This window comes from Lycorma delicatula, chromosome 7 (assembly GCF_047948215.1).
Source record: "Lycorma delicatula isolate Av1 chromosome 7, ASM4794821v1, whole genome shotgun sequence".
NCBI lineage: Eukaryota > Metazoa > Arthropoda > Insecta > Hemiptera > Fulgoridae > Lycorma > Lycorma delicatula.
Genome location: NC_134461.1, coordinates 143,377,997 through 143,393,788, shown reverse-complemented (window position 1 = coordinate 143,393,788; position 15,792 = coordinate 143,377,997). Strand labels below are relative to the sequence as shown.

Sequence of the window (15,792 nt, the reverse complement as noted above, 5' to 3'; positions counted from 1 at the left end):
TATAAACTTCAGTTGGCGAGAGAAATAAAAAATACAACGTACAAATGTGTTACAAAATATTAACCAAACATGTTCAATCAGCCAGCACCATTTATTTCTTTATCGACATATTAAAAAAAAAAAAAAAAAACCATATTAAATTTTTATTTTATTGCAATTTTATTGTAATTGTAATTTTATTAATTTTATTATTGTATTTTATTTTTATTGTAATTTTAAAACCAAGGTTTATAATATCAGTAAATTAGTATTACAAATTTAAAAATTTGGCAGCTCGTACATCAGGGAGCTTTTGCTAATAAGTAAAATATTTACTAAAATTGATTTTAAAAAATTTAAATCGAAATTTAAAAGTAATTTTTCGATTTTTTTTAAATTTTGGAGATCCCATCAGTGGAGGGGTATTAAATTATTTTAGTAACTTTATTGATTACAAAATAGTTTTGGGAATTAAAAATTTGAAATTGCGAAAAAATAAATTATTCCATTTTGGGTGTTCCCATACTCAAGGGAAAGCATTCGGGTAAAATTAATTTTTAAAAAAATAATCCCAAAGTGGTAAAAATAAATTTAAAAAAGATTTTTTTTAATTGCTTAAAAATACAAAGATACAGTTATAAACGTAGATAAACATAGTTGTCCTTTTTTAGGAAGGGGAGAAATTTTTTTTTTTAATTTTTTCTTAAGAAATACTAAAAAGCAAAGGCTATTAAAAGATTAAGATTTTTACATCTTAAATGCAAGTTGCAAAATGAATTTAAATTTATAATAATTTTTTTATAAACTAAAAAAATATATTTTGTTACCACAAACCATTGGAATAGGATGGCCAAATTTTTTTTTATGCTGGTTTAAAGACCTATTGATGTAGAAAATATAGATGCAAAAAACACCCATTAACTTCTTTTCTGAAGTAATATATATTTAAAAAAATAAAATAAAATATGAAGCGATTTTCTGGGGAGGAGTGAATATTAAATAAATATTTTTGGTGATTTACGATCTTGATAAAAAAACTTCAACATTTATAAGAAAAACTTATGCTAAAATTTCCCAATAAAGATTTGATTTTTTATTTCAGTCAAAACAGCCCCACCTCTTTTTCCAATTTTTGTTAAATTTATTACATTCCTTCCCTCTACACGTAGTACTGGTCTACCAAATTTGAAGAAATTGTCGATGGGGGACAGAGTTACCAGACCAAACACAGGACAACATACATACAAGATCATAAATAAAGTAATGAGACTAGTATTTTTTGGCAGCCAAAGTGGCAATACTGTAAAATTACGAGTAAACATATGGTTATATGAACAGCTGATTTATATTAGGTATTAATATTTTTAGTCTATTGTTGCTACGTGAGACGTAAACAAACTTTTTGTGACACGAATTTTTGTTGTGTGTTACAAAAATGAGTGATTCTAATTACGAGCAATGTTGTGCAATCAAGTTTTGTGTTAAACTTGGTGAGAATGCTAGTGAAATTTTTTTTAAATTGAAAAGGGTATATGGAGATGACGGTCTGTCACAAGCTCAAGTTTTTAGGTAGTTTAAAGCATATTCAGATGGCCAAGAATCAGTTACAGACAATCCACACTCTGAAAGACTGTTAACATCAAAAAGTGATGACAATGTTGAGCGAATCACAGACTTTTGAAGTTTATATCTACAGGACAGACTGTAAATCAATATGTTTACCAAGAAATTCTTGAAAGGCTGCAAAAAGAGTTGCCCGCGTGAGATCAGCCATAAAAAACAACTGGATGCTGCATTATGACAATATACCTTGTCACACTGCACTCTCAATTAATGAGTTTTTGGCAAAGAAAAACATTCCTGTAGTTCCTCAACCACCTTATTCACCTGACTTGAGTCCCTGCAACTTTTTCCTGTTCCCGACTTTAAAAAACACCTCAAAGGATACCATTTTGGAAGGTAGAAAACATTAAAAAAATGTAACCAACCGCCTGAAGGATATTCCGGTTTCTGAGTTCCAACACTGCCAAGAAGAATGGGAAAACCATTTGAAGCATTGCTTGGCTTCCCAAGGGAACTATTCCAAAGGTAATAGAGTCCATATATAACTGGATTGTAAATAAAAAGCTTTTCTGAACCAGTCTCATTACTTTATTTACAGACCTCATATGTACATATTCACAAACATGTCTGACAAAAATAATTTTTTTGAACTTCAAAGCACTAGAATAACTTTTTTTTGCAGATTATTTACAGTTTATTTAAATCTATTATTTTTGTTAAAGATTTTTTTAATGTCACTTTAACACAAAACTTAAAAAAAGACCAATTATTTAGATCTTTTTTACTGATCTACATACATTTCCATTTTAGCTATAGCAGCATACAAGTATATTCCTATAGACAGAAACATAAAAATATGCTATTACCATCCTACAATAATTAAACATTATTAAAATTAGTAATTGTTTTATTCTGTACAAGCTTTCTTCTTCATATGCGTTTCACTAGACTCCTGAATAATATTGCTTTAAAATTTTAAAATAAATGGTTATCCTTTTCTTAGTTAGTGGAGTCGTTGAACTCAGATTCACTGATTTGGTGGTCTCAAGTATAACCTTTCAATATTTTGTGGTGTGTTAAGTCTTGTTTGTAAAATAATACTCCACATCTTTGAAATTATTTTCCAAGACTTTGTAATTATTTCACAAAGTCTTATTTGTAAAATAATATTCCACTCATCTTTGAAATTAGTCTTGCAATATACTTCATCATCTGTAGTGTACTTTAGTTTGCAAGTGTTTCTCTCTTTTTCTGTTTAGCCTCTGAAACCACCGTAAGGTATTAATTCAGAGGATAATAAGTATGAATGTAAATGAAGAGTACATCTTCTGCAGTCTCAGGTCGACTGTTCCTGAAATGTGTGGATTATTGAAATCCAAGCACCAAAGAACACTGGTATTAATGATTTAGTATTCAAATCTGTATAAAAGTAACTGCCTTAACCAGTTTGCACATGTAATGAAAATTTAACTGATCTTCTTCTCGGTCTGATGAATGTGAAGTTAGATTTTTGTCCATCACGTTTCTTGAAAAATTTATGATCAATTCCATTTACACATGTTTCACCCTTTTTATCACAGTGTAATCAGATGTTGTACTGAATGGGAACTTGAAAAAATATTTTTAAGTACTATAGACTCTGTCTGCTTTATCATCATGTATCTTTTTTTTATTCTTTTTTTTTGTTTTGTTTTTAAAAACAATTGTTCAGTTTTAACTAACAAAGTGACTTGTAGACAGATCAGTTAAGGTGGTAGGCAAGGTTTTGTTCCTGTTTTTATAGTACACTCATCTGATATCAAAGCAATGCTTTTAAAATTATTATTCATGATACTTATATAATCTACCATATGTGAGGTGAATTCTTTGCTGATACACTGTCGTTATCTTCATGCCTCAAATTTTTTAATAAGCATTTTGTTTTTTCTCAATTATACTTTTAATAATGCATAATTTTTAAGATGAAAAGATTTGATCAAGGGGATCAAATCTGATCTATATTTTTCACTGAAAATTCTGATATTTTTTACTGCATTATTAAGTAATTAATATTTAAAAATCCTATGATGTATTTGAAATAAAAATCTTTCATGGCAAAGCCACAAAAGTTATGTAACCCTTTAGCAGCTTTTTTTTAATGAACCAAATTTATTTTAGTATAATTTTAAAAAAAATTAACATCACAATAGTTCATTTTTTAGTCATCTTCAGTGTAGCTGTTTTTTATTTTGATTTCATTTGAAGGATATGATCGAAAAATGTATTTTATTTCACTTATGTCAGAATATCATTGTTCTATGTACATATTACTAATTAAAGTATAGAAATCTGTTTTGACATCCAAGGTGAGAGTAAATTGCTGGATTGGCAGCTGGCTTCTTGCTATCTAAGACATCCTGTCGCGGTACATTATTCCATGTACTTTACTCTCCTCAGTGGGACCTTCTGACACCCCACATAAAACTACTGCATATACATGTGCTTATTCTTTCTAAACTTTTGACAAGTAATATATTCCGTAATATTCCAGTGTGCTAAGATATAGTCTTTTTTATGTATAGAATATAATAGCTTATAGATATACTATACATTTTTTTTTGTGAATATGTTTTTTCATTTTGGTTTAGTTTTCAAAAGTTTTGTCATTAGTAGGCACTTTTTACAACTTTTTCATTATTAAAAGTAAATAAATCTTTTATTTTTGTCAGTACATAATAATATATTATATAGAACACTTCAGAAATTGATAGATATGCTGTTCCTACTTTAAAAAACAAACAATGATAAGGATCCGATTTATAATAGCCTTTCTAAAGTCTTAATTTATTAAAATTTTTTTGTGAGAATTTTCAATAATATTAAATGAGTATTCCCTCCCTTAAATTTTGTCCCTCCCTTAACTTGTGATGTAAATTTTGGGACTAACTCCTTGTTTGCTTAAGATTCTTGATATCTTATCTTTCTTTTTTATTAATGTTTATCTTACCCAACCTAAATATGAGATGTGATGGGTAATCAAGCAAATAAATCGTGAAAGTAATCTCAGTTGAAAATTTCAGTGGTTTAAACGTTTTTAGGCAAATTAACAATTCCTATTAGAATTGCCTAAAACACTAATAATTATTTGTATTTCTTACTCTTATTCTAGAAAAACTGTTAGAAATACTTGTTTTATAATGATTATACTGGTCATTGATCAATTAATATTTATTATCACTTTTCTTTTTTATTTATTATTTTTACTTATTTTCTTATATATACTTCTTCTTAGTGTCTGTCTACTGTTGATTGTTTAACAGTTGAAATGGCCATTTACTTTTAGTTTTTAAGACAAAATTTTTTATACTGTTTTATAGCATAATCATCTTTTTCAATCTACATTACTAACTGTAAACAGTTGGGATTATTTAGTTAGTAATTAAGCAATTGGGTTTCAATTAACCAAATATCTCAGGAATGGTCAACCTGAGACTGTAAAAAACTACACTTCATTTGCCAGGTATGTATGTAAAAAGAAAAAAAAACCCAGAAATTACAAAAGGAAAGTGAGAGAGAGAGAGAGAAAAAAACTTATAAAATAATAAAAGATATTTATATAAAAATTAGTTAAACTTCAAAAGAATAAGTATAATAAATGTGGTTGAACAGTAATGATAATGGTGGGGTGGTTCTTCTGGCTATCAAAAACATTCATATAGAGGAAATGTTATAAGTATCCTTAAAAAGAGTAAATTAAATTTTGAATCAGATTGTTATAAGATATATTAAATCTTATACCTATAAACGAAGAAGTCCTGATTGACTGATTCATTCACTCATCATCAACCAGCTTAAACTTTTATATTTAGAGATATAACATTTTGAGGGAATGTTTGTTTTATATAGAAGAGACGTATTAAGAAAGAATTTTGCGAAATTTGACTTCTAAGGGGTGAAATGGGGTAAAATGATACTTTGTGTTTTTTTCTCAGCTTTTAAAAATATATATCAACCTAATTTTTGTTTTAAAGGATTCCCTATACAAATATCTAAAAACCAATTTCTTTGTTTTCTGATATCTTGCATCTGAGTGGGTGAAAGAAGTGAAATGTGATCAAGTGGAAATTTTAAAAAGTTGTCATTTTCTAAAACTAATGAATGATTTATTCAGTTATTCACTTGGTTTTATATCATAAATATGCCTTACATAATATTTTTATTCCCTCTCTCTGATGTGTATCTGGGGATGTAAATTATGATACACTTTGACTATAATAAAATCACCTGATTTTATTAATAACATTGGCCAATTATCCTTGCATACTACTAACACACCTTCTCACTACCCATTAGAGTTCAAAAAGATGTGATTTCCAATTTAAGTCTGCTTTGCAATGACTATTAAGTCACAAGGGCAGTCACTGAAAGTTACAGGAATCGATTTAAGAGAACACTGTTTTTCCCATGGCCAAATCTAAATGGCCTGCTCCAGAGTAATTTCTTCATCAAATTTAGTGATTTGAGCACCAAATGGAAGGACTACTAATGTAGTGTACAAAGAGGTTCTGACATAATTTTCTGTGATATAATTGTACTAATTTGTGACTTTGTATCACATGCATTTTTAAAAACTATTTCTTCATAACGTAAATGTATTTATAATGAATAACAATAAATTTGTACAATATGTGAATACCAAATTACCCTTTGTTTTTAATAAAACAAACCTGACAAAGAAAGCTTAATGATGATGAATCATTTAGTTGTTTAATTCAATCAATCTATGCAATTCCTCTTTTACATCTTTTATCGATTTAAATCGATAAATCTTATCAATTTATCTTTTAAATCTCAACAGGAGAGACCATGTTGGATATATACTAGTTATATAATAATTCTCTTGGCGGTCACCGAGCCACTTATATCATTATCATCTTGCCCATCACTCATGCTACAGTTATGTCTTTCTTGCACAGGCTCACCTTCCATTACCAGTAATGTGCATAAGATCAGGTGTAAACCTGGTCTTACCAGGTCTTTTACCAGGTGTAAACTTTAACAATAATTCAGAAAAAACGTTTTATTTGCATAATGGTGCACAAAGGAGTTTTAACATATATTACAAATTTTTTAATATACAACAATAACATAGAAGAGATTTTTCTAACAGCAATAAAAAAACTTGTACTTGGGAGATTTTGAAAATTATTTTTATTAATCTTTAAAAATTCTTAACATGTAGGAGATTTCATCAAACACTATAGAGAAAGGTCAAAACAATAAAATAAAAAAATGAAAACCCTATTTTAGTAAATAAATGATACAGATGGTTTGGTTGGGCAAGTGATAATATATTATGCTATAACAATCTCACATTAGCCATTGATGATGACCAAACAATAAAAAATATCTTCATATCCCTTATTTAATCATGTAACTTTTTGTTTTAAAAATCTTCTACTAGAGTTCTCTGGAAAAGTTTTAGTAAAATAAATTCATGTCAAATTAATGTCCCTTTATAATTTAATGGAAAAAACATACTTTTGTCTTCAACAAAGTCAGCTATGGTGTGCAAGGATAAATGTTAATAGAAAATTGACCACAGATTGATCAAGAATAGAATTTCTTTGAAAATGTTTGTTATTTTTTAAGATGTTTGAGATAATTCGGAACCCCCTTGAGAGAATCCATTAAATACAATTAAAATTCTTTCCCAGATTTAAAAAAATTTCAACTAATAGTTGATTGTATTAAGACATTCAGTCTGAATTATTTGAAGTCCTTTGAACCAGTTTTTCTAAAATGATAACAATTTGATATTAAGTGCTTTAAAATGGAAAAAGAAGTTATGTAAGGATAACAGAGATAAGTACAAAAGTGAAATATTTCACAGAATAATAAATAAACATATTACAATTTTATCAAAGCTGTTCAAATCATTCTACAATCGCTTCTTGGCCTCTTGGCTAAGATCAAAGTCTAGTAAATCATTATACAGATTTTAGTTATGGAACTATTTTTTTTTTTTTTTTTTTTTTAAGAAAAATAAATATAAATTAAATAATGTATCTTCTCTTGATTAATGATTGTAGATACTAAAAATATATTTGGTGTATAAATATAAATTATATTATGATTAAAACTTAATAAAATTGTACAGCCACTATTTAAACTCAAGTTTAAAAAACTGCAAAATAATATAAAAAAAATTATTTCAGACATATTTATGTAAAAATTACATTTATAAACCAGTTTTTAACGATTAATTTTCTACTTTGCAATAGTAAAAAAAATTGACCGACCGTGACAGGATTCGAACCTGCAATCTTCGGATCCGAAGTCCGACGCCTTATCCGTTAGGCCACACGGTCCATGCGTACTATTCACACAAATTTCATTTTGTAACTCACATAATACCTATGGTCGATTAAGACCATAAAAATGTAATAAAAATGTAAACCCCAATACTAATTCAAGGTCAACTATGTATGGAACTTTAATCTAAATCATAAATAACTTTTTAACATATTTTCATAAAGATTACAACTTTTTACCGATTTCGAATATCTGCTTCAAATAAATTACTATTCTGTATAAAACCGTTTATAGAATAAAAAAATTAAACAAATGTTTTGTTAGATTTTACTTTTCTATTATATCTGAATAACTTCGAGTTTCACTATTTCATCTCATAAAAAGGTGCAATGCTAAATCTTTTACCATTAAGTAACAACAATGTTTATATAAATATAGCCTACTAAAAAACCATAGAAAAATAAATCCATTTATTGGAAATTAATATTACATTACTTACAGTAAAATTAATAATAAAATTAGTGTTTTTTTTAACAGATTTTACAGGTTTAAAAGACAAAGATAGAGTAAATAAATAATATGAGCAATAACAATAAACAATTTTTTTTTAAATACACTTAATTCTTAATTATCAGTAACCTTTATTAGAGATAGGTAAACTGTTAAGAACCACAATTAAATCGTTGTATTGACATGTCACACAACATTGTTGTGTTAACTTGAGACAAATTCACTTCCAGAAATAGAGTAGCAGCCATTCTTAAGCTCATTCTGTACTTACTAGGGAAGAAAGAATTTTGATAGTTCTGAAAATAATATTTGGTTTTACTGTTATTAATATTCCTCTGATGATTGCAATTTGGTATAAGCAACTATAGCTGTTTTTAATTATTTTATGAATTATTTTTTTCTTTACTTTACTTTTGAAAAAAGTACAATCAAAATTCTACTTACTGATAATATATAATGAATTTAGAGTAATTGCAATCAAATTCAGCACCAGTATAATTTAAATGACACGCATTTCTTTTACTGTTGTTCATTTTAAAACTTTTATCCTGTACATAGCTCAATCTTATTAGCCAGCAAAAAATGTCTTTATTCTGAAATTCTTTTACATTTTTTATTGATATTATTACAAAATTATTATTCAATAGTCCATGAATCCCACATTAAGACTTGAAAAATATACAGATACAGATAAATAAATTCTCCCACCTTAAAAACAATTATTGGGTTCAAAACATTCTTGTATTTAATTTGAAAACTGAACTTCTTTGTGAAAATGATTACAGAACAAAGGCAAACTCTACCTTTTATTTCTGATAAAGTCTACAGAATGCATTTGAAAGCACAATCTTGGGCTTAATCAATCAATTTTAATTTTTCTGTGGCTATTAAGATACCTATTTCATAAATGTTAATAGCATGAGTATTTTAAAAATTGCTTTAGAGAATTCAATATCTTTACGCATCATTAACAGCTTCAACTAAAAATAATGTACTTGATAGTTGGTGGTGAAGATTATGCAGACAATAATGTTTTTTAATGATAAATCAAACTAAATTTTGTTTAATATAGCATTCAATGGACTTTTCTGTTTTTTTTTTGTTTTTTTTTCACTTTCAGTTCAGTTGATATTATTGGGGGCGATTTTGAGCAAGAGATTAAAATTATTTATCTCCTGCACTTTCAAACAAAGATACATTGAACATATAAAATAAATTCCTTAATATAAATATATAAAAGCACTACATAACAACATAAAGTTAACATTTACCAATCATCTCCTAAGTACAAATCATAACTTCACCAATATCAACATTAACTGTATTGATAATCTACATTTTGACAAAAAATAAAGCTGCATATTAAACACATTCATATTTTATCCATTACATTGTTTAATTTTATTTGTCAAAATTTAGCATGTTTGTGAATTTTATATTGTTAAATATGTGTTGAGAATTAATAATCATTTACATAAAATTTGCATGTTGTAGTTGTGTCTTGCTTCTAATGACTTAATTTGAAAAGATTAGTTCTAACGTTGAGTAAAAGGTTATAAAAATTTGTATGGTTGTTGCCCACTGAAATATTTACTGTGCTCTCCATAATTTAATTTACATACTCCTGAGTTACTCTGTCTACCAGGGTCTGCTCTGTTAGTTTGTCACATGTTCTTAAATATTTTGTTTGTACAGTTTTGAAAGCAACAGCTCAACCATCTTTACCATAGACAGAACTTACATAATCACATTTATTATTATTATGAATACAAACTTTCATTTTTTTACAATATTTACTTATATATTATTAAAATTTAACACAAATTATTCGTAGTATATTATGTGTAATATTAAGGACTTCCTAAATTTTGTTTACTTTTTTGGTACTTTCATTATTTGTCAAAAAAATTAAATTATTAATCTAGTAGTAATATTGAAGTTATTAATTTATCTAATAGTTTACTAATATTTGTTACTTTATTTAAATGATATCAACCTAGTGACTCACTGTACATATTATTCATGTTAATATACGTTCATACTGCGCGCGTTTATATAAGGTCCGTATTTAAGCGGTTATTATTAATCATCAGTTAAACGGCATCATTTAGTCTTATTTTTGCTTTCCTTCAACTATCGCGAATTTTGTGCGTTTAGTTGAACGCTTTACTATTAAAAATGTTGTTTTATTTTTTCAGGAACATAGTATTCTACACCGCGCAAATGTGAACAGCATGATTTTATGAAATGGTAGGCGGGACAGGTTTCGTACTTCAAGAAGGGGTGTACCCAATTTAAACCGTTACACGAAATACATTTCTAATCAGTTTAATTACCTTTTTTGACTGCTCTTCATTTATACTCGTACAAAGGGCCTAGCATCAGTCAAGTTTTGTGAACAAGAGTTAGAAATCGACCACAACAATTTTGTGGACTTGAGTTATTACATCCACGAAGTTTGTTCTCACTATATCATTAACAATCCAGTGGTAATCGGTGAACCGATTGGAACTGACGAAAGTATGTTCACGCGACGAAAACCTAACGTTGTCCGTAACAGCCTCAACAACAGCGGGTCTTCAGTGGTTTTTGTCAAGAAAGTAAGGAATGTTTTTTGGTTACCATGCCACACAGAATCGAGCAATCTCTAATTAATTTGATAATAAATTACATAGAAGCGGTATCTACAATTATTTCGGACGAATGGCGGGCATATCGGGGAATTCCAACTCTGCCGGGAAACTATGTCCATCAAACAGTTAATCATTCACAAAATTTTGTTGACCCATAAATACGAGCTCGTAACAAACTATAGAAAATTAGCGAACACCGTAACAAATACGGTGTGGTACAATTAGAGCAGATACTCAACCTTTTTAGCTCCATGACACCAAAAGAAAAAATATATAAATAATTAATATTACGCAAACCTCAACTTCTAGCCAACAAAACCTAATTAAAACTATGCTGCGCTGATAGCGGTAGATATGAACATGCATGATGAAGTGTACAAACATGAGCAATTTACAGGTTCCAACCTGATTAGTACGTGCTTCTTGTAATTTAATTTTTTTTTGTCTGAACTTCCACAATATTCGCTATGAGAGCGTCATGTTCGAACATCCATGATACGTTTCAACACGTCGTGTTATAAGCAGTGTAAAAGAGGCGTAAGGGATTGCAGAAGATTAGTTTAGTTTCGAATGCGAAGCGCGCATCTAGTGACTGAATTTAAGTTTTTAAAAGCATAGTTTCATTGAAAATTATAATAATTGAAGGTTTAGTTTTTAACTGTGCAGTGTAACTGTTTTTTCCAATTAGATTCTTATAAAAAATGGATAAATTTGTGCAAAAACGAAGTGAGCCGCCCATATCTTCGAGAAATCAACAAGCTCCTGTTTGTAAATCAAACAAAACTGATAAAAGTATACTTGAAGTATCTTATCTCGTAACAATAAGAGTAGAGGGTCAATGTTTTAATAGGCGTGGAAGAAGCAACAAAATTGAAAAAAAATCCAGTTTTTTCTAATTTAAAAAAAAAGTTTCTTTCTAACGACGATATCAAAACGAATCGATGACGTGGCAACCGATGATAGAGAGTAGGTAATTCAGGAGGTTATTTCAAGTCAGATTTTTATTATTAAATTTGATGAATCAACAAATGTGGCAAACATTTTTCAGTTCTTACGCTTCGTGATATATGATTGCTATAGGCACAGATCAAAGAAAATATGTTGTTTTGCAAATCAATTCCCTGGTCATGCAACAGGACAACGTCTTTCTCATGTTTTTTTTTTTTTGAAGTTACTAAATACTATTACATACATTGGACAAAATGTATTGCAGCATGCAGCGATGGTGCGAAGGTGTTAACAGGAAAGAACACAGTGGATTTCTGGAAAAAAATTAAGAAATCGTCATATACAAGAGCGGAATGGACGCACTGCTTCCCTCACAGACACGCACCTGCCACAAAAAAATAAGCTGGAAAATTTCAAATAAATTTTTTGTTAAACTGTAAAAATGTTTTATTTTATTAAAAGTCGACCATTACAGAATAGGCTGTTTGCTAGACTATGCGATGAAATGAGTAAAAAGAAAAAATCTCTTTTTTTCCATGCGGAAGTCAGATGGTTATCACGGGGAAATTGTTAACCCGGTTATTGGAATTGCAAGATGAATTAATAATATTTTTCCAGGTAAACGCCATTCTAAATATTTTAACCAAATGAATGTATGTTGCTGTTAGCTGATGTATTTTCGCATTTAAACGACTTGAAGGCGACTTTACAAAGATATTAAAAACACATTTTATTAATGACAGACAAAGTTCATGCTTTCATTACGAAACATGATATCTGGATTATTCGCCTTCAAACCAAAAATTTTCCACTTATTTCCAATTATACTGAGAAAAATTTGGATGAAAAAGATAGTTATTCACCACAGTGTGTGTAGCATAAAGATTCAATTTCATGAGCTAAAAATTCAGTTGGCTGAGTATTTCCCGGAAGATAAAAATGATTTCTTCAGAAGATGGGTAGTGAATCCATTTAGTGAAAACGTTGTTGCAACTGCTAATTTACCAGTTCAGATTCACGACCTGCTCATCAAAATGTTTGCTGATAAAACATTACAAGTACAATTCACATTTGAAGATTTGGATACATTTTGGTTTCTTTGTTGATATACGTATGGAAATTTAGTCACAGAAACATTGAAAATATTAATCCTTTCACCATGTCTTACCTCTGTGAAAAGGATTTTTTGTCAGCAGTTGTGGTAAAATCTAATCTGAATCTCCTTTTATCACTTGAAAATAATTTGCTTTTGTGTTTCTCACATAGATCCACGTATGGAGAAACTTCTAAATTAAAAACAAATGCAACCATTTATTAATTTATTTTCTTTACATGTGTACTTGTAAATAAGTAAAATGTTTATAATAAATGATTTTTGTTCATACAATGATTTTATTATTGTTTATGAGTAAAGTTGTAGGCTAATTTCACAATCCCCCTCCTTCTTATCACCACAACCCCCAGGTTGAGAAACGCCAAGTTGGAGGAATAAAGAGATTCATATTTTGCATAGTTCATGTGGTGTCATCATGGCAGCCATTTATCTCAGAAATTCCTTGCTGATAAGCCTCCTTAATAAAAGTTAAATCAATATTTAAAATAGTACAGCAACTAAAAAAAATTACAGCCAAAAAACCATCTTAAAATACTTTAATAAAGGTATTTTAAATGCACAATGGTTATTACAGATAACCTAGTGGTAGCAATTATTTTTTAAATTAATTAAAACAAATTAATTCACAAAATCTTCAATTACTAGCAGAACATTATTACACAGACAATTATTTAATTTACGATTAAACCAATTGAAAACTGACAACTATTTCTTGTCACTAATGGAAGAGTACCATTTTTTTTTAAAGAAATTTGTACAAGTATCGCAAGCATTACATAAACATTTAAATATCATGCGTGTATGTGTCTACCATTCAATGCAGTTTGTGAATTATGAAAAAATATTAAATTTTATGGTTTGTTAATTTTTTATGGTTTATCAATATTAAATAAAACTTGAAATTCATAATTCAATCTCCTAAATGTAATACCTGACATAGGCAATTTCATTTGGTAATTGTATAATTGTGCCAGTTTGTAACTATAGAGCTCACAGTACAAGCTTTTGTTCCACTCTTACGTACCAAATGGAATGCCAGTATCAGTAGTTATTTCTGTTAACTAACTGTATTTTTTTCTTTTGTTTTTGCAAACACGGTTGATCTTCAGCTGGTAAGTAATCACATATAATTTTATGTATTCAAAACAAAGATAGATTAGTACAGAAAAACTATGTGTTTTTTATAGGTAAATATGTGTTAGGGAAACACTAATTACGTGGCTTACATAAATTAACATGATCCTATCAATTGTCAATATTTAATACTATAGTAGGAAAAGTCAAACTGAACTTTGCTTGGCGAGTCCAACTACAAAGGATTGCCCAATACTTTTTTAACAGTTGACAGTGCAATATTTAAATTTGTATAACATCAAGAATGGAAAATACTTAAATAAAGATACATAAACTAAAGGCTGTTAAATGAATTAGAAATGATTTTATGTAGTTAAAAATAATCTCAAAGTAAAGCATAGATAAGGTTTCTAATAAAAAAAAATATTCAAGAAGGGCAATAATTTTCAATAAGATCATCCAGTGGTGTCCTCATAATTCAACCTTTTGAATTGATATATATATATATCAATTCAATATGAATTGGTATATTATATTTTATATATATATATATAAAATTTGACTATTAAAATTGTACTCAAAGCTGAGAAATTATTTTACGTCACCACTGAACAAACAACTTATAAATATACCAAATAGTCATATTTTACATTTTATATATGAACATATCTTCTAGTAAACATCTAGTTGAACATCTTCTTCTAGTAAATAACTTTCTATATTTGAAGATAGACAAGAAACTAGATCCAAAGTACAATTATGAGTGCATTTCAAATTTTGTAAAACAGCTGATAGTGACAGCTAAAGATGTCAGACCAATTTCCACTTGTGAATGCATAATTGTTTCCATTTACATACACAAACTTGTTTCTTGTAACAAACTGTATTATGCAAAAAGTATATGTATTTTATCTTCCTAACAAATTTTAACAGGAACAACGTTTCTGTTGTGTAATTATTTTTAACGTCACTGACTTACCATAGGGCACAGCCCAATTGCGGTTTGATAGCTGGTCTTGTCCAAGGCACATGTCATTAACCAATTACGTGGACTAATTTAGGAAAAATAACACCAGAGATTTTTTAGCATGCTTCATTTTAAAATGTATCATATAAAGTATAAAGTGAATGCAAAAATTTTTCTTCTTTTCTTATCTAATGTAAAGGTTGACTGATGGATCATAGACTACCATTGTGTTCTAACCCTTTACCTCTCCACCACCATAACCATTTCTACTTCTACACTCTTGTATTACAATATTTTTCTTTACCAAGTCATATTTTCCTTGATGTTCCTCTTTATCTTTTCCATTTACCTCCTAATTCAACGCTTTCAATGCTGTTTTTTCCTCATTCTCTTAATGTAACCAGATAATTTTAGTTCTGCTCCCACTATCTTGTCAGACATGCTTTCTCTATTTGGGTGAGCCCTTAGTTCTATATCCCTCAGATAATCTGTCTTTATCTTATCTAATCATATTTCTAAGAAGTTTAATTTTTATAGATTACAGTTTATTTTCTTCCTATACAAATCAAGCCTCTGCACATGTATAAAAATTGCAAAAAATACATCTTATACAAAACATTTCTTTGTAACCTACTGCTCATTACTCTGCTTATTCCTGAATTCTTCTTCTATCTTTCCATCAATCTTCCTGTTCTATGCCAGTATACTAC

At 28.5% G+C, this 15,792-nt stretch overlaps 1 protein-coding gene and 1 non-coding gene across 2 annotated transcripts in view; one reads left to right on the top strand and one right to left on the bottom strand.

Annotated features, from left to right (window-relative positions):
• Positions 1-15,792, top strand: part of LOC142327607 (uncharacterized) — a 190,571-nt gene that overhangs the window by 160,964 nt on the left and 13,815 nt on the right. The gene's annotated exons all lie outside the window — the stretch shown is intronic.
• Positions 7,820-7,892, bottom strand: TRNAR-UCG (transfer RNA arginine (anticodon UCG)). Its single transcript has one exon. It is a non-coding gene; the product is annotated as a tRNA-Arg (tRNA).